At 36.8% G+C, this 19,340-nt stretch overlaps 1 protein-coding gene and 1 long non-coding RNA gene across 3 annotated transcripts in view; one reads left to right on the forward strand and one right to left on the reverse strand.

Moving 5' to 3' along the window:
* BCKDHB (branched chain keto acid dehydrogenase E1 subunit beta) overlaps positions 1 to 19,340 on the reverse strand; it is a 133,440-nt gene that overhangs the window by 26,061 nt on the left and 88,039 nt on the right. The gene's annotated exons all lie outside the window — the stretch shown is intronic.
* LOC132325350 (uncharacterized) overlaps positions 1 to 19,340 on the forward strand; it is a 43,252-nt gene that overhangs the window by 17,929 nt on the left and 5,983 nt on the right. The gene's annotated exons all lie outside the window — the stretch shown is intronic.

The raw sequence follows: 19,340 nt of genomic DNA on the forward strand, positions 1-19,340 counted from the left end.
TAAGACTTTATGGAAACTATGTGACACCAAGAAGAGATGAAGTAAAAGCCTTTTGTCAACAGCAGTAAAGGCTTATCCAGCATCAAGGATCAAGAGAAATATGGTCAAGCAATCCTAGATAAGAGACGGACACCCATGCTCCAATGCTCTGCTGCTTTTCTTGCTAATTTTTCTCAAACACATCATGGGTTCCCAAACTTTCCAAACTGAAGTCCCCTTTTATCTAAATCAGCCAGCAATATACAAACCAGGAGTCTAGGAGAGAAAATTTTCCAGATTTCCTTCTGAGCATTGTTCCATTTGTCTACTTTTTGAGCCCAATTCCAGCTGTTGCGAAGGAATGCAGTGCAAAAAAAAAAAATCTTCAGAGAAATCTGATGCTGAAAACCATGCATCTCTGCAGGATACAAAGCCTACCAGACTTCCAAAATAAATACCCTCCTTCCTTCAAAAATAATAAAATATTAATTCAGCTTATCTTTTCCAAGTATCTCAAAGTATCACTGTTTGAACCTTAAAGAATGTCAAGAGAATGTTCAAAGAAAACCCAAATTGACCTGTTTGATGATGACTGGGCTTGACAGAGCAGATGAGAGGTAATTTAGGTAGTGAAAGATGTTAACACAATACATAGCAAAAGCATTCTGGTCTCATATGGTCACTGCAGCTTTTCATATTGACACAAAAACTGCCAGGCATTGAGTTGCTATGGGGTTTTTTTCAGAAATGCTATCATTAGTTTTCTTTCCTTTCCACCATAACATTCTAGATTAATTAGGAAAATTAGTTATGTAAGAAAAGACTAGCCCATGCACTTCTGCCAATCCATTCTGTTCAGGCCACTGGGTACTGTATAAACATAACCCAGCATGGCCTTTCAACTAAATCAGGTGGTTGACACAGGGTTGGGGTTTTTGCTTAGAAGGACTCCTGGTACCACAAAAAGATTTATAAAAGCAGATTTCTTCCTCAAATCCTGCATGATTGTAGGAATCAGACAGAGTAGGGATGTAATCTACAGAGCAATATTATTAATTCACATTTTTAGGCAGGGCAAGCAGGATCTACAGAAATGTGAATTTACAGCTGTAAGCCAGTCAGCCTGATATCAAGTTTCTAGAAAGACAGAGCAAATCATTCTCAACTCGATCTCCAAGACCACTATGGGGCCTCAATGATATGTCCAAGAGCAAAAGTTGTTTGGGAATGGTCAGCATTAATTAAACAAGGGCAAATCTTGCCTGATCAACCTGACTGCCTTCTAACATAAGATGCCAAACATAATGAACAAGGGGAAAAGAGTAGATACTTTCTGCCAGGAATTCAGAAAGGCTGTCAACAGCCTTCCTTTAGTCAAGCTGGTGAAACACAAGTTACAAAAATGAGCATTGGTGGAAAACTGTCTGGATCCATCAGGTTCAAAGGGTGGTGATCAGCAGAACAAAATCTAATAGGAGGTGATTAGTAGACATGTTCCTTGGGGATGAGTGCTCACCAACAGATTTATCATCAATCTTCAGGGATGGAGCACACATAGCAAAAATACAAAGGGGAAAAATATGGGGGGAAAGGAATGATAAGCTGGGACATGAGCAGCTATTCAGAGGCTCCTTATCACACAGAAAAATGGAATGACAAGCACATCATGGAGCACAAGTCCTACACCCAGTACCCAAGCACCGTGAGCACCATTGCCAGCTGGGGACAGCTGGCTGGAAAGTAGCTCTGTGGAAAAGATGTTGGAAATCCTGTCAGGCAATGAGCTGCATAACAAGGGCAGGCAATGGCATTTTGGGCTGTATTAGCAAGTCCAAGATCAGACTGGTTTTAAAGACTTTGCTTTCAATGTCTTTGTTTCGTGGTTTTGAAAATAATATTCCTTAGATGACACAAATGTAATCCTCGTGGGTTAATACTACAACTGGAAGTAGTTCTCAGCTAATGACTTCTTCCTCAGCTCTCACTGTCATTTTTTTCACGTATTAGGACTTTTCATGGATTTTCATTTAAAAATAAATTAAAAAGCTAGGAAAGGAAAACAGATAGGCCAAAGTCTGGCAGATACATTTTTGTCAGTTTTTTTTTTTCTTGCTTTAAATGAACACTCTTTGCTAATGAATCATAACACATAACCCCTGTTCATACTATATTAGTTCAAAAGAATAAAAGCCAAAAATAATTGGCATCGGCAAAGATTTCAGATTTAAAGAGAGTGAGCACAATACATGCCTTGTGTTATTCCTCTGTACTGTACCAGAAACTCTGTAACATCCCATCATTACAAAATGTGCTTGTGAAAGAATATAAAAATAGGCAAACAAAATAAAGACCAAAACACTCAAGCTCAGAACACACAGCGCACAAAGTCCATTCCCATTGTATTTACCCAGTCATTAGCTATCTGTTTGCATTGTATATGGGGAAGTGCAAAGTAAACCAGAAAGCCGGCTTGCGTAGGCACTGACATCAGGACTCTAGGGTTATTAGAGACTGGACAACCTTTTGCAAAAAGCTTTTATGATTTAAAAACTTTCTAAAATAACAGATATGGATTTACTGTGAGAACTGAGAAAATTCTAAGTACTCATTGCTCTACTTTCTCTAATTAACACTCTTTGCTATGGCAGGCACAGTCCCCAGCACTGCATGACAGAGGTATCATGCCTTCTGTTCATGTAACACTCTGGAGTTTCAACATATGATTATTTAAAATCCAAAAACACTGTGCACCAGATTATGCATTTCTCTGTTAAGCCGTTATTTCTTTACCATGCCATTGCCAAGGCACACAAAAATGGAAGGAAGAGTGGCCACGACTGTGAAAATATCTCCAAGATCTGCCAATGATCTTAATGATCTTCTCAAGAGCTGCAGCTCACATTGCCAAGTACAAATGAGAAAGCAGGGAAAAGAGTCCAGAAGAATAGTAGCACAAACACATCCTTTTCACCCTGAAAGAAACTATGGAGCAATAATTCAATTCACATTCATCTTTAGGACAACACACAGACATGACTCTTTAGCAGAATGGCTACTGTAAACCTGTGGGTTTGCAAGCATCATAGTAAGAGAAGGGTATAAAAGCAGCATGCTGGCACATATCTCCCCAAAAATTGTTTTTTACTATTGTTTCTTGTTATCTAAAAAAAATGTTTTGTCAAAATGGACAGAAAAACAAAATCACCTGCATAGGAAGCTTAATGGGATGAGTGGTTTTGATTTTTCATGGTTGATGTATACCAGCAGTTTAGCATTATTCACGTAACTAGTCTAGTCAGGAACTTAGGAACAAAACCTTGCCCTCGTCCAAAAAAAGAGGAAAAATTTACAGTTAGAAAACCTAAGAGTTATTATTCCATTTTGGAAGCATCAAAACAATATTTATTTCACTATTTTCAAACTTGAAAATTGCCAGTAAAATCTCCATTTTTTTTCCTTCTGATTTGTGTATGCTAAGGTTTCAGGAGGCACAAGCACTGTCACTTCCTTCAGGAGAGATAAAAAAGGCATGTTACAATATGATTATTTTTAATCACTTCAGCTGCCAGGCCAAACTTAACAGTAACTTAAAACCCTTATCTCAGCCATCTTCCTCAACTGCCTCATGTTTTAATGAATCTACTGCTAGTAAATTATAACAAAATTAAAGCAAACACAGATTAGAGCATTTTGCAACTGACTGGAGAAAGGTATCATGAACATCTAGGACTCCTAAACAGTGAAGCTGTCTGGAATAATGTCAGAAATTTGTCTCTACGCCTTCGCAGAAACTGTCAGTTACATGGAATAAAGCTGTTGCACAGTGCAGCTATTTCCAAGCAAATTGTTAAGGCTCCAGCAATTGAAGTGGGTGTAAATGACAATTATCTAAGGAAACTAGGTTTCCTTTCAGCCCTCAGCAGATATCAAGGAGGAGAAGGAGAAGATACCACCTTCAAATTTTGTTGAAAATGATGCTGTTTGCTCAATTCAAGTTAACACATTTGTGATATCTAGTGAGACTCCATTCTAGCCAGTGTCAGAGGAGACTTTAGTTGTGATAAAAGGCAGCTTTGGGATGTTTTGATACTACCCAGGCTGTATTTTTCCTCTCAGGGAGAACATCCTCCATATCATTCCCTATGGCTGAATTGAAGAGACTTTCCTCCCTATGCTTGTGACAGAGGAAAGTAAAGGATATGTGTATGTGTTTAATTCAGTCACAATTGAATGGCTTGTCAGATCTGTATATCCAGTAAATCATGAAGCCCAGCGTTTCCTAATGCTATCCCACACTTGTATAGCTCTTTCTTCCTGATGGTTTCAATCAACATTTGAAGTGTTTACTTCCACTGCAATACTGGCTTTGATATTAATGTTGTCACAGTCAGTCAAGAATAGAGGTAACCTATATATTGGCCCTTACGTATCTCATAATTTATTTCAGCCTTGTTTTGATACACTGTAATCACTGGCTCCATTTTTATGCCTCTCCGTGCTACTGACCTTAACTATTGCAAAGCAGGAGTGTATTAAGGTAGGTGTTACACAAGGGCTGATAATTGGCCCTCATAGCTCTCATACTCAAAGTGCCAGGTAACTCGCAAGGCAGTGAGCACTGGGCTGCTGCCTGCAGCTGGCACGATACCCGTTAGCACACAAATAAAGGACCAAGATCTCACACTTGCAATGAATTTTAAATATTGCACAGGGCTTTTCAAGTAAAATACATCTGATTTACTTCCACAGGTGTAAGTGATCTTCATCATATTTTTAGCAGCACTCCCAGCTCATGACTCAGAGTAGGACTAACTTATGCAGAACTACATCCCACAGAAAAGCACTAAAGCACTGGAACATACGCAAACAACCAGCTTTTTTTTTTTTTTTTTTCCCCAGAAAATATTTTAAAATGTCAGTGAGGAGGACCTGGTTTTGAAAATGTAAAATATACCTACCATAATAAATACTTTAGGGGCTGATTAAAGAAAAACTGCCCACATGATTATAAAAATGTGTAGCCTATAGAACTTCAATAACAAACCAAAATTCTATTTTATTTAACACTGTAAAACCTTTTTATTTTAGATATTCAGCAATTTTATTTAACTACCAGCTGCAGTCAGATTAGGGAAGATATTTTCTTTGGCAATTCACGCTTGTATGCTTAGAAATACATTTTATTCTGGTCATAGTTTAAGTTACTAACACTGGAATGCAAGTTCCAGTAGCAGATTTCTCTTTCATCTTTAATTCAAGCCATATCATGTACTACCACAACTCAGACCTGAAATTCACTTCTGCAATATGAAGTCACTTGGCTGCCAGTGTTTCAGCAGTTCTCATAGTACAACTCTATCACAATAATTCTGTATTTAAAACTGATATGCAGGATTTTCTTTAAAATTCATAGCAGCTAATTTTATTATGTCATCTAGAGTGTATTTAGCTGTGATGTTCACGAGATGTGAAAATGCGTACTGAAAGTAACATCATCACGGTATCAATTATTATTCAATTATTTCTGCTTACTTTCTATTAGACTGTTTGCACACATTAAATACAAAATATATGATCAGTGTAACAGAGAAAAACCCTGTTATTTTACCACAGTGGATATTCCTGTGTCCAACAAATGTTATATACTTGGTAGAGATTATTATATTTGTATATTTTAAATGAATCAATTCCTGGGAAAGCCATGTTTCTAACCATAGGAGGCTCAAATTATGTATTCACAACATCAAAGAAGTCACACAACTTTCTAAAAGTTAAGTGATTGAAAGGTTCACATCTCTGACATGAAAACTCTGAATTCAGTATGGAAAGATTTCTGAAACATAGTTTGCAATAATTCTCAGACATCTTTTTTTGCAAGCCATCCTACCTATAAATAATGCTTGCTCAGGGGCAAGTTCAGCCAACAGGTAAGGAAATAAATCAGAGGAAAGGACAGGAAAAATAATTTTTATTCTAAATATTAATTTTATCTCTATTTCAAAAGAAATCTCATTATATTAGCGTAATAGATTTCTGTATCTATTGGCATAATACATGTGCAAGCCAGGTGTCAATCTCTGTCTAGGGGGAGGCAAATTTCATCAGCTAAATTTGCAAACCATGAAACACATCACTGTTAAACACGAAAGTGCTGCTGCCTCAGGAAATAAAATACTCCCAAATCTACAATCCATTTTAAGAGAACCTTTCAAACCACACAACTTCACATCTTATTTCTAAAGCACTCAATTTATAGAAGTTCTGAAACCAGTAAATAAATGGTCAGATATGGACAGAAAACTCAACACCTTTTCAGTCACACAATTATGAGTGCAAAATTGCTGTGTAAAAATCCTATCTCTCTCAAAAGGTAGAAAACCTTCTTTATAAAGAAGTTTTGAAATGCTAGCTATGCCAAAGTTAACTAATGACATGTTGATCTCAGTGGTTCAATTACCTTTGAACAGAAAACTTAGATACAGACCTTTCCTTTTACTTTCAGTACTTTCTTTTGAAAAAGATTCTCTGTGATTATGACATTTTTCTCTCATTTCTTCTGCAGATAATCTATGGACTATCAACGTTAAAAGGAATAACTAGGAGATTAGAGTACCCTAGAGTAGATTAGATTAACCTTTTTTTACTCCGTTTCTTGAATGAGAACCACTAAGAAAAAAAAGCAAGCAGGACTGTTTCAGTAAGCTTCAAGACAAATGTGGATTTTTAATTTTTTTTTTTTTTTTTAAGTCAGGCCATATATTTAGGGAACCAAACACAGACTTCTTAACTTCTTAACTACACGTATCTTATAAAGGAAGACACCTTTAAAAAGAAAACCCAAATGACAAGGACTGGAAAACAGAAGACTGTGGAGTCTCACAAATGACTTTTAAAAACAAAGGCTAAAATAATAGAATTTCCTTTTCTGATTGTCTGTGACAGACCCACCATGAATGTGGCATATTTTTCAGATGGTTGTGTGAAGCCCATAAATGCACTGCATTGCCTTTTAAAACTTCCAGCAAAGCAAGATACACTGGATAATGAAGATTCCTTCTTCACTGCTGCTTTTAGCATTTCATGTGGCATTGGGTGCAATTTTGAACTGAATCATTGTGTTGAGGAACACTGAGTTCTCTCAAAAAATGTACTTCATTTTGACTAATAGGGCTTAAAAGAAGTGTGCCCAAGCTACAAGTTTACTCTTACAGTTGGCTGCTATACAGCTTCATTTAGGTCTCCCAGTATACAGTAAGTACTAGATATTCATGCAATATAAAATACAAAGCCATATAGGATTCTGATATAATGTTGATGAAATCAACAAAATTAGAGCAAAACCATGAAACATTTCCTCTCTACACACAGTGACATACTTTTCTTATACATCTATCAATACTATTCCTAATACTCTAATACTAGAACACAGTCTTGGCATATTATTTCTTGGCACTTTTCAGCTATTTACTTCTTGCAAGATTATTCACCAATGTGCAGCAGAACTAATCTTGTTGGCTGAACAAAAGAAGGTACAAAAAAGCAAAATTCTAGCGTCTTTGCTTTAAAGAACTAGAGCTTTCCAATTATACATATGTTCAATCAGTTAAAACAGAAAACAGGTGATTCTTAGGGCAAACCATGGTCTCCATTCACTGACTTGTAAAAGAAATGGAATACTAAAAAAGAGGCATTCAGGATGTAATCTTAATTCCACAGACTTCATCGCCAGGGCCTACATTTTCACTGTGGGCAACTCAGAGCCAAGCTGATAATGCCAGAGACACGTGGGGATTGAGAAGATAGGATATCCACATAATGAATGAAATCTGTGCAGCTTGTGTTGCCTACCACCCTCTGGGAGAAGAGTCAGGTCTTTTTTAATGTTGCTTTGAGTAGAAAGTCGCATTTTATCTATATTCCTTCCTAATCTGCATTATTCCAACTGTAGAACAGCAGCTTCTTTAAAATGTTCAGGAGAAAGGGCATGTTTTCACTAGATACAGGGAAAAAGTGAAACACTTCTGTGCCCACTTCAAACATCTATTCAAGAAGACATTTGCACGCCTTAAACACCCAAGTTACTGTTAGTCATTTGTGCATGCTTAGAGCTTCAGCAAAACACAGCTGGGTGATGAGCATGCCACTTGCTGGAACATGGATAAAAGGCACTTCTTCAGTGATGACAGGGAAAAAAGATATTATTTCCAAACAAATGTATCTGAGGAACAATTCCAGCTACAGCTACACAGATCAGCTTTTCCAGAAACTTCTGTATGTAGATTAATAAAAGATGGATTTGGCTCTTTGTAGAGAAACTTTTTCAGTTTTGAATGTTGTTTCATAAAATTATTACTTCAGGGTTTGGTAAAGAGGAAGCAGCCCTTCCTTCCTTCCTCAGTCACAACAAGCATTAAACCTTCACCAGCCTTTTCTGCTTGTGAGATAACTGTCATTAGAAGGATTTGTGCTGTGTGTGCTTAGAACTTTGTCTCCTGCTCACCATGATCACTGTGGTAAGAGTAACAAACATTTCCAACAGGATGCAGACAGATGCCAGTACTGCTATAGCTCTTTCAATAAAGCTGTCTTTCAAAATCCCACTGTGGTAGCGAACAGCACAACTACAAAAAGCATCACAGGCACTGCTAATATACAGCATATGAATTACCTGCACAACTAGGAGTACCTCAGCTCATTTTCTTTTGCTGGTGCTACACTACAGAATGGAGCTTTCTCCAGCACAGATCTTGTCACAGGTAAGATCATAGGAAGAGAGGGACATCCAAGGTTCTCTCCCAGAGTGGTTATTTTTCTCATGTAACTGACTGTAACTGGTTTTTTCATTGGAAATTAGCTCCAGGCTTACATCTGCTATTCAGGCATTTTTAACTGGATTTAATCACTTTTTGTAGCTTTTTAATTGCCTCACTGTAACTGCTAGATCCCTACATGATTGCAATGAACATGTATCCCTTTGCATTCAAAAGAACTGTTGAACAAATAAGACTATTTGAAAATTTCTTCCTCTGTGCCTACTTCTAACATGGAAACTTGTCACTGTCCTAACTTATCCTACTGTTGTAGATCCAGATTTGAGGCTTTAAGCCAGGTTTGACATCTGGGGCACTGAGAAGCTGTGTCTGCCCCAGGGAGACCAGGCAGTTCCCTTCTCAAGGAAGCAGCAGAAGCTCCTAGACTAGTTTTTTGAGGTAGCAAAACTACACCCTCCATTTTCTCTTCTATATTAAAAATCTTAATGTAGCCAACAGTAACAGTATAAAATTCACAGTACTCTCGAAGAGCACAGAGGCTCAGAAGAGCTCAAGAGGCTCTTTTTACATCCTCTCCTACAAATATCTTCACCACAGAACTGAAATAACTTGATCTTGTGAGCATACATAAAACATCATTAAATACACATACACACTGTTTTACAGGCCTTTTATGTGATTATTAAATTAAACCTCCAAGAAAATTAAAAAGACAAAGTTCCTTACATATTTATTTTCATTTTTAAAACTTCACAGAGCCATTAACACAGAAGGATAGATTTTTCTGTGTTGCTCTATAATTTTCTCCTACTCTGCATAGATTTTTATATGCCACAGGCCACTATTCTCTAATCATGCTACTCTGAATTATATCTGTTGCTCTAAACTAATAGTCTAGCCAGACCATTTCTAACAGCAATATCAAAATATGAAAGGCCAGGAAAAAAATCAGAATATACTTGCATGAATCAGCACTTTACAACCCCAAACCAACACACTAAAATAATTTTTTCAGTAAGTAAGACAAGGTAGTGATTGTATGGTCCAAGGAAGTAAACCTGACATGCAGTGCAATTAAAATCTCCACATTTTTTTTACCCTGGCTTGCCAGGGTGCCTTAGTATGTTTTCAGTTGCTATACCTGTGGCAAGTAAAGGATTCTTGCATCCCACTGAGGCATTTGGAAAAATTGTGCCAAAGGCCAAGTGACTTTCATCACCCAAGAAGATTTTTACAGCTCCAGGGCACTGGAAATTGAAAGAAAGGTCATTATTACACTTCACCAGGGGACTCCTGGGCTCTCTATCATAAACTGCTGTTCAAAGCACATACTAGTAGTTCTAAAGCAACTCATAATTTACCAGGAATTAAAGATAATGCCAAAGAAAATAAAGCAAATTACACACAGTATTGTTCAGCTTTGAGGCAGGAGAGAAGTTGAATATCCTTGAATTAGTAGTTGCTTTGCAGAGTTGCCTTATTCCAGAGCCCTGTCACAGATCCTCTGTTATCAGACTAGAGTCAGAATTTTAAAAAAACTTTATTTATAATAATTTTCATTAAGCAATGAGTCAGTGATCTGACAGAGCGTAATATAAAGGCCTGCTGAGTAACAGGCTTATCAGAGACCCAGAATTGCTAGAGGGAAGTTCATATTTCTGATGTTCTCCTAGCTATACTTACATAACAGTCAGAAATGCTGACATTACTGAACTACGATATTGTATTAGAGGGGGAAAAAAAAGGAAAAATATCACTGGATCACAGAGCAGAAAACATAAGATGTGCGGTTCAGAGAAGGTTTTTTTTGCCCTCCTCACAATTAAAACCATTTCATTTCTATCAGCTCCATGAGCTATCAGAAATGTAAATGCTAGAATCACAACATGATTCTAATCAAAACAGTTTGCATTAAAACTGTAAATGTAAACTCTACCTTAGAGTAAGCAAAAAAAAAGGTTCCTTCCATTAGAAGAATTCCTGATAGCTAGAAAGATGAAAATGCAAATGGAGGGCAGTGTACAGAAAAGAAAAAATTTTAATTCTGCCTCAGTGCCCATGTTTTTGGTCTTTTTCAGAATTAGCATATGGAAGGCTAAACACATTGTTTGAAGTTATAAATCACATTGAATGAACACGGGTGTATCAGCAGGACAATGATGCTGGAGCTCAGCCTCAGGCATATGAACATTTGCATGCCAAATTAAATATTAGAACATGGAAAAAATGTCCTCATTGGATACACTAAGAGCACACTTTATACTCTACACTTGAGTGATTAGGGTGAATCAACACTGAATTGTTCAGCAGTTAAAACTTTTGATTTCACTGAACCACAATGACTTTCAGCATATTCTGCCACTTTACCACTTCGTATTGCCCAGATAAACTCGTGCCTCTTCAGGAATTTGCATTTCTGTACCCCACCAATGCAAAGAAAACCAGTTCTGACAGGAGAAGACAAACAGGGTTTGATGCAGCTGGAAGAAACGCTGTCCTCTGCTAACACACAATGCAGCTGAAAGTGGGACAGGAAGGCGTTATTTTGTTTCAATCCCAAAAGCCCTTGCTCAGTACATTACTTGAAAATAAGTAACTCCATAGAAAGCATTCAAGTTAACCCTCAGTTTTAAAAATGCTCTTTTCTCAGTTGAATGCTTTTGTTAAAAGTGCCTATCTTGCAGGGCTTTGCCTACCATAAATGGCAGCCTGGAGAAGCAGGCAGTCACAAGCTGATCACTGGCTTGACCTTTCCCTGTTCCATCCATGGTGAGGTGTTTATGGGCACACACCTCCCCTCCAACCCATCCTTTCCATCTGTGAACTCTGGTCCTGCAGCAGCAAAGCTGGCATGTGCAGCACACTCCAAAAGAACGGGCATTGAACAGTGGGAACAGTCCCTCAAAACATTACTGCTGGGCTTGTTCTCTCACATACAGAAGACTTTTAGTGAGGCAGAGCTTATTGTTCTCCTCTCCTTTCAGTGCCTATGGAAACTGCCAAGCTCCCGTCTCATTTTTCATGTAAACAAACAGCATTAGCCCCATAGCACATGGGAAAAGCTTACCCCAACCCATATTTTTTAGACAGAACAGACCCAAAGCCAAGTAGATAGGGCACACTCACATAGTGTAGAAATCCATGTCCAAATCAGTGCCAGTGGGATTCAAACACTGTTTAATCATCTGCTATCAGAAGGACATGACACAGGTGGCTGGCTGAAACACCACCTGAAGGCAAGGCATTGGTTCATGTCCTCTCTCACACATGGAATGACACCGTGCCCAAAGCCAGGGGGATCGAGTGTGCACAAGCTACCTCATGGCTGGGACTGCTCTTAGCCCACATGTGGACTTCGTCATGAAGTGCTTCACAGAAGCTGAAAACACTTCAAGCTAAGCTGCAGATGAATAAGACATTTTGATATTTGTTATGTTCAGATACTGGACTAATTGGACATGTAAACACAATGTTTGCCCCTTTAGAGAATGTATTCTGGGACTGATTTTATGAAAATCCACCACCATTTTTGAGCACTTCATTTCCCAATGTTGAATGTTGTTTTAGGATATGGGGGGTGAGGGCTTGTTTTAAGAAACATATTTGAAAGGTTTGCACAGTACAGAATACTGTGTCCTGTTCAATATTTGGCTATATTGAATTCATTAAATCACTTTTCTCTGCTCAGTATTGAATTTATTCCAGCCTAGAGAGACCACAACAGTCCCTTGCAGCTGAACTGATAACATATGCCACTATTACACTCATTTTCTGTTTTCATTGTAGAAGAATTTGTTCTTCCTTATGTTTACTAAAATTAAATAAGTATGCGTAAAGTCTCATGGGTAAATTGGACTTTATCACATGATAACATCAAACAAAACATCTTAGAAGTCCATTTCATACTATACTGAACTTCTCACATCCTCTACTGCATTTCCTAGTTATTAACAAAGACATCTGTATGTATATAGGTATCAGAACGTAAGACAAATGAAAATTAAGATACTTCCATGCAGGGACACAAACTATAATAAGAGACTTTTGTGCAACATCCAAAACAGTTTTGGCCTCATAGATTTAGTGTGAAGAAAGTCTCAGGCACCACTCTGTGAACAGGTATTGCTTGTTAGATTTTGGTTCTCTTTTAAATGTGATACAGGTTCAGGAAAATGCCATCTCTGCCTGACAAACACAACAACCAAATCCCAACAGTTGAGCTCACAAGCCCAGGACAGTGCAGGTACTACAGCAGTGAGGGGCAATGCTCTTCCACAGGGCACACAGTGAAGTACAAGGCACAGAATTTCTTCTTTCTTATTTACAAAAGAAAATAAACAACAAAAAAAAAATCTAAATGTTTACTGCTATATCGAAGCTCTTTGGAAAGCTCTTTTAAAATAAAGAATAACTCTTAGCTTGATAATTAATATAAACTATTCACATTAAATTAATTCATCAAATTCCTATTCTGAAAGAGGATTTTTTAAATATCTATTTTACTGAACTTTTCAGAATCACTGTTGAATCTTACTTTTCAAATATTTTTCATAGTGCATCTTTTTTTTAAAATAGGTGAATAACAAAGGTTCATTTCCTTTGAGAAACCCAGGTTTGTAACATATTGTCTATTCACCTTTATTTTCTACATTGTGTTAACAAAATATGCTGACATTCAATGCTATGCAAGACTCCAGACTTGCATAGCAAAAATGGCTTCTAGTTCACCCTGCATCATAAACTGGGAGTTTGCTGAACTGTTTAGAGTCACATTTAATAAACACAGGCAACATTTTCATGTACCTTTGTCTCCAGTCACTGAACGACAACTTTATGCTGGTATTTCCCTTACTGCTCCCAATGCTTCACTTTAGACATAATCTTATTGGTTTTCATCATTAGGCTTATTTCTGTATACTTTGATTTTCTTTTCCTTTAAATCCCTGTTCTTTTTTGTATTGCTAAACAATTTATGACCACCTTGAATTTATTTGCCTGGATTTATTCTAGCTTTTTTATATTCTATACTAATATTTTCTAGATCACACTCCTACTAACAGAAACTGATGGTGTGATCTATAAAACCAGACTTATATATTGTAGTTTGTGCTATTGCTGCTAGATGTGCTAAAAGAGTGATAGTAAAACAGGATAACAAATGAAGGACCACATTGTGTCAATATTTCATCTCTTTCAATTTTACTGCCTATTGTAATTGTGATTTACTGTATTGTAATTGTGTCAAATGAAGTTAAAAAACATCAACTCAGATGTAATAATTTTCTTACATCAGCTGAACTAACATACTGCAGTACCTGCATGTTTTAGTAAGCCTTCTCCTTGGATATTTATGTTACATTTAGTCCAGAGCCTCTTTCTTTAGCCGTTCCATGAAATGGCTAAAGAAAGAGGCTCTGGCTCTAGCTCAAATGGCTAAAAAAAGTCTGTGTCCTATAAAAAGCTGTCCAGGCTGGCCTCAATTATTTTTCTAATCAACTCAGGGAAATATATTTGAGTCTTTTTATTATTTCTCCAGCTGAATAGAGAACAATTAAAATTTCCTTCATTTCCATAATTATGTAGTTTTAACAATTTGTACCTCAAGCTCCTCCAGCTTCTTAACACATACACATTCCATTATGTCTCAAAGGTCAGTTCAACAGGCAATTTGCTTCAATACACCTTGTGAGAATGAAAACATTTACCTATAAATGAATAACAATTACACCAGAATCACTGCTTTCAATAAAGTCAGACTTTAATACCAGTTTCCAGCCTGTTCATTAAAATAGGATTTCAAGTTGCACCAGCACAAAATCTGATGCTATTCACCGTAACTTCAAAATCAGTCCCAGAGACAAAGTTATTCATTAGTTCCTTTGGCACTAAGTACAAACACAGGTGCATATACTGAAATTCAAACCTGGTCCCATGGATATTTTTAAGTACTGCACTGTATTCACTTCCTCAAAGCACCACAAAGGCCCACAGAGGACTGTTACAGCTTCCTTGGGAAATCTCACCTTAACTTCTGCTCATGGGAAAACTGAAATAATGGAACTGTTTGGAATATCTCAACATCCCAAATTCTAAAGACAGATAAAGCAATGGTATGAAGAAGTACTTGGGACAAACATTCTGAAAGCATTTTGTTGGAAAGGTGAAATTTTTTATTAGGATTCTGTAAAATAATAGTTACTCAACACAGTTCCTGTTCAATATCAGTCAGTACCAGCTCAGTTCATTTTAAATGTTCATACTGCTGAAATAATTACATTTCTTTTTCTTGTCCTTTAACTTTTTTGGGCACATTTTTTCCTATGGTAACCTCCTTTAGGATAAAATGCTGTGGAACTCTTATGTCTTTGAAAGGTATTTCATGATATACCCACTTTTTCTTTTCCTAAAATGCTTCTCACAAAACCAGCTCATCTAATAGTTTCCCCTAATGCCACACTCTAGCAGGAAATTACACCACTTACTGGAGATTAGGCCTTATTTTGCTGCAGGAGGAAGAAATCTAAAGCATCACTGAACAAACAGTCAAATACTTTTATATCCAATTTGTAGATACAGAATGCAAGATTTGAAAAAATAAGATTATGTAACTCAACTCTCAGAAACAGGTTATTTCACCGAGTTTTCTGAGTCCTATTCTCTTATTGATACCAGGCCTCTGGAAGACTGATATTCTGGGTAATTCTGAGAAACATGCCGAGTCTTCTGGAAGGGCTCCTGAGGACTGAGCTGTGCTCACCTGCACATTTCTTTGGTAGCTGACCCAACATCCTCTGTGCAGGTAGATGCCCAAGGACAAAGTACTTATCAGGCAGTGAGAAAAGAAACTTTGCTAAAGACGGGAACCACAATTAAATCAGAATTGCTCTGTTCCTGTGAGAATGATGCATCTGTGCAACTACCTACAAAAAACAATGTGCTGGCTTGTTACTTTATAGGCAGCACTGACTTTTCAAATTTCTTTACTCATACACACTTCTTTTATTTTAATAGCAGCACACATTTTCATGGTGTATCCATCTATAATGGCATTGATGTACACAAAAATCGAAATTCCTAAATGAAAATTTAAATTCCTTGAATCAAAACATTAAAAATTATTAGAGTAATTTTCTATTTTTAATAATTTTAGCCATTACTTGCAGAGAATGGCTAGAAATCCACCACGATCTTCCTGAGATGTATATGTCCAGTATTTGCAGGATCCATGTCAGAGGGTATATGCTACTTCCCTGAATTTATTTCAGCCCTATCACAAAATAGCAACCACCACATTATTGAAGCCACAATATAAGCTTCCTTTTTATCCCTTTCTCTCTCTGTTTTCCCATATCTGTGTTTCCCCAAACCACCCTGGCCCCCACATATCTCCAGTTTTGATTCCTTCTCTAAAGATCCCACAAGGCTTTTATGATTCCAAAATGCTTCCTCCTGCATCCCATACCAAATTCCCAGTGCTGGCAGGCAGCAACCCTGTGAAGTAATCTGAAGAGTCTCTCACTCTTTGTGCTAGCTGTCTCCATCCTGCCTGGTTCTCTTTTCTGGTTTTTTTAATTTTTGCTTTTTAACAGGACACAGTTACTGGATTTATGTTTCTGTGTATTACAAATGAGTAATATACTGATGATTTCCACACACAATTCTTCATTATATTGGAAGTGATATCTCAGTGGGCTTCTCTCCCAACACTTCTCAAACTGTGCTTTATGCAAGTTCAACCCTTCCTCTGCTGAAATATGACAGTTTTGCATGTTTTTATGTGAAGAATGTTTTATAGAATATTAACTATTTTGACTTTTAACTGTACCTGTACTGAATTTGTCCTGGTATCTGTTGCTCACTCCAGAATACCCACTGAGAGCACACATGAAATATTGGAGCAAAGGGCAAAGTTGTATTATGTAGAGTTTTAAGTACACTATCTTTTCTTGGTTTTAGTTTTACATCTGAGAAGAGCAAATGACCACTTGGTGCAGTAACATACCCCTTTAAAATATTCTGTACTTGACACACAACAAATCTAACATGCTCTCCAAATGGTGCTTTTAATCTCTCATATGCAAAAAGGAAAGTATTCAATGTATTTTTTCCTATAGTTCGTGACTGAAAACCATTATTACCATTTGATCTCTTTTCCTTGACTTGTATATCACATGAAGTGTATGTGACCACTAACTTTTAAAATAGCCTATATACTTCTATTCACCTTATTTCTGTGATGAGACCTCACAGAAAGGATGGAATAACAATATGGAAACTAACCATCTAATCCAACTGGACATATTTTATTGAAGTCTTATTACTTCCATGTGTAAGAAGAAACTAAAGCCAACTGCAATCCCCAATTTTTGGCATTCTTAGTATGCATTGTATCCAGCAAAAAAGAATTTCACTTTTTGTTTTCATTTTTACAGCACAGTGATATTAGATATACAGACTTAACTTGATCATAAGAGATCAAGATTTTTAACTAAATAAGAAAAGCTAAGTCTTTATTATGCCTAAATCAATACTGTTCTTTAAAAGGTTGTAGCTTTTTACTTTAATCTCTTTTGCAATATAATCTTTAAAGTACTCCTATCAAAATTTTAGTATGGATGATAGAATCTTCAAGAATGGAGATACAGAATAATGACAATATGGTTATAACACAGAGTCAAGTCAGGCAATTTATATGAAAGAAATTTGTCATGGATAAATGCAATGGCAAAGAATTATATTCAAATTTATTCTAAGGGAGCATATGTAATAGACCAACACTTCTTAAGATACAAAGCCTAGTTTCCTAAGAAAGACGAATATAAAATGATGAGCAACTATAATAAAACAAATATTTTCTTTCAGTATTGACAGATAAATAGCCCTTTACTAAAGCATTTTCAACTTTGTTTTCTAAACAACTGATATTTGTCAGATATACCTCTGATATGAAAAACAACACCTCAAGAAGGATCAACCAGTTAAGTGGCTTTCTCAGCGGTAGTCAGAGAATTAAAAACTCATATTGTAATTTTAGCAATATATTGGGTACCCCATGCTTTTCCAACAATATTTACAGTAAGATTTTTTTTTTCCACTCACATTTTTATCCACCACAAATGCTTTCCTCTGTTATACAGTAGATTTTGACTTTGCTGTTCACCTTAGAATAGTTTTCTCCTCAAGTGTTGATAATAATACAAGATACTAGAAGACAGGCTCTTTTGGTTGAGTCTATTTCACATTTTTGTGAGAATTTATAAAGCAAATTAATTTCCTGCACTCACAGCTGGCAGTACCTTACGGCTTTATTAGTCCTAGTTTTATCAGAGGCTATCTACTAAAGAAAGGAGGTCAAATGCTGATCATTTAGAAGGATGAAAAATCATGGAATCATAGAATCATTTGGGTTGGAAGGGACCTGCACCTCGTTCCAACTCCCTGCCATGGGCAGAAACATCTTCAACTAGACCAGGTGGCTCAGAGCTCCTCCATTCAACCTGCCCCAGGGATGGGGCATCCACAGCTTCTCTGGGAAACCTGTTCCAGTGCCACACCACCTTCACAGTAGAGAATTTCTTCCATATATTTAACATGAATTTCCCTTCCTTCAGTTTGAATCCATGACTCTTTCTTATCACTAAAGTTCCTGATGAAGTGCCCTTCTCCAGCTTCCTTGTAAGCTCCCTTCAGATACTGGAGGGCTGCTATGAGGTCTCTATGAAACCAAATATTTGGTTCTTAATGGAGAAAACATTTTGGTAGAAGAAATGAATTTACCTTAATACAATTACATTAAAATTAGTACAACTACTCTTTAAAAGAAAGTGTACCAAAAAGATAAAGAAACATAGTATTCTGATTCGTTCTGCGTATTTAATTTAGAATTACACTCCCAGAACTAATAAATCTACTCCTTCCCATAAAAAGGCTAATTACCAAGCTTTAATTACTGCCTAGATGATTTATATTTTGTGAGTTTTACAATCCCATTTCATTCTAGTCCTATAATTTAACTATCCTAAAATAATCAAAAAAGAGTCATCAGATAGTGAGGGACACACTTAATTTAGATGTTTCTAGAAACTAGAACTACTGATGTGCCCAGGAAAGAAATCAAGTTAAGGAGCAAATTTCCAAGGAGGTACAGGTACAAAACACATCAGAAAGCTCAAAAGGACTTCCAAAACCTAATGCTCCAGATGTAACTGATAGTGATGTACATCTCAGCCTTTCCAAGCTGTTCTGTGTGTACAAGCTTGACACATGCATGAGCATCACCACAAACACGTGAACAACTTCTGCAGACTTTTCTCAAGAGGTCTCTGAACACTGTGTGTCACACTATGTAATACTGTACTGGACATGAATGCTTTTCCTGTGTCTGATTTCAACATTCCTAGAATGCAGTTTTAAGAAGCTCAAGGGACAAGTATATGAGAAAAATAAAAAAGAACATTAAAACCAGACTACTCATGAAGATTTTCCCCCTGCATCTCACAGTGCACATTGTCCCTGCTTTGCAGGGGAAGTTAAATTTCTAGCTTAGCAGACACTATGCACAGTGCCCAGTAGGTACACGATTTCTCATCT

Source organism: Haemorhous mexicanus, chromosome 3, assembly GCF_027477595.1.
Source record: "Haemorhous mexicanus isolate bHaeMex1 chromosome 3, bHaeMex1.pri, whole genome shotgun sequence".
In the NCBI taxonomy this organism is placed as follows: Eukaryota; Metazoa; Chordata; class Aves; order Passeriformes; family Fringillidae; genus Haemorhous; species Haemorhous mexicanus.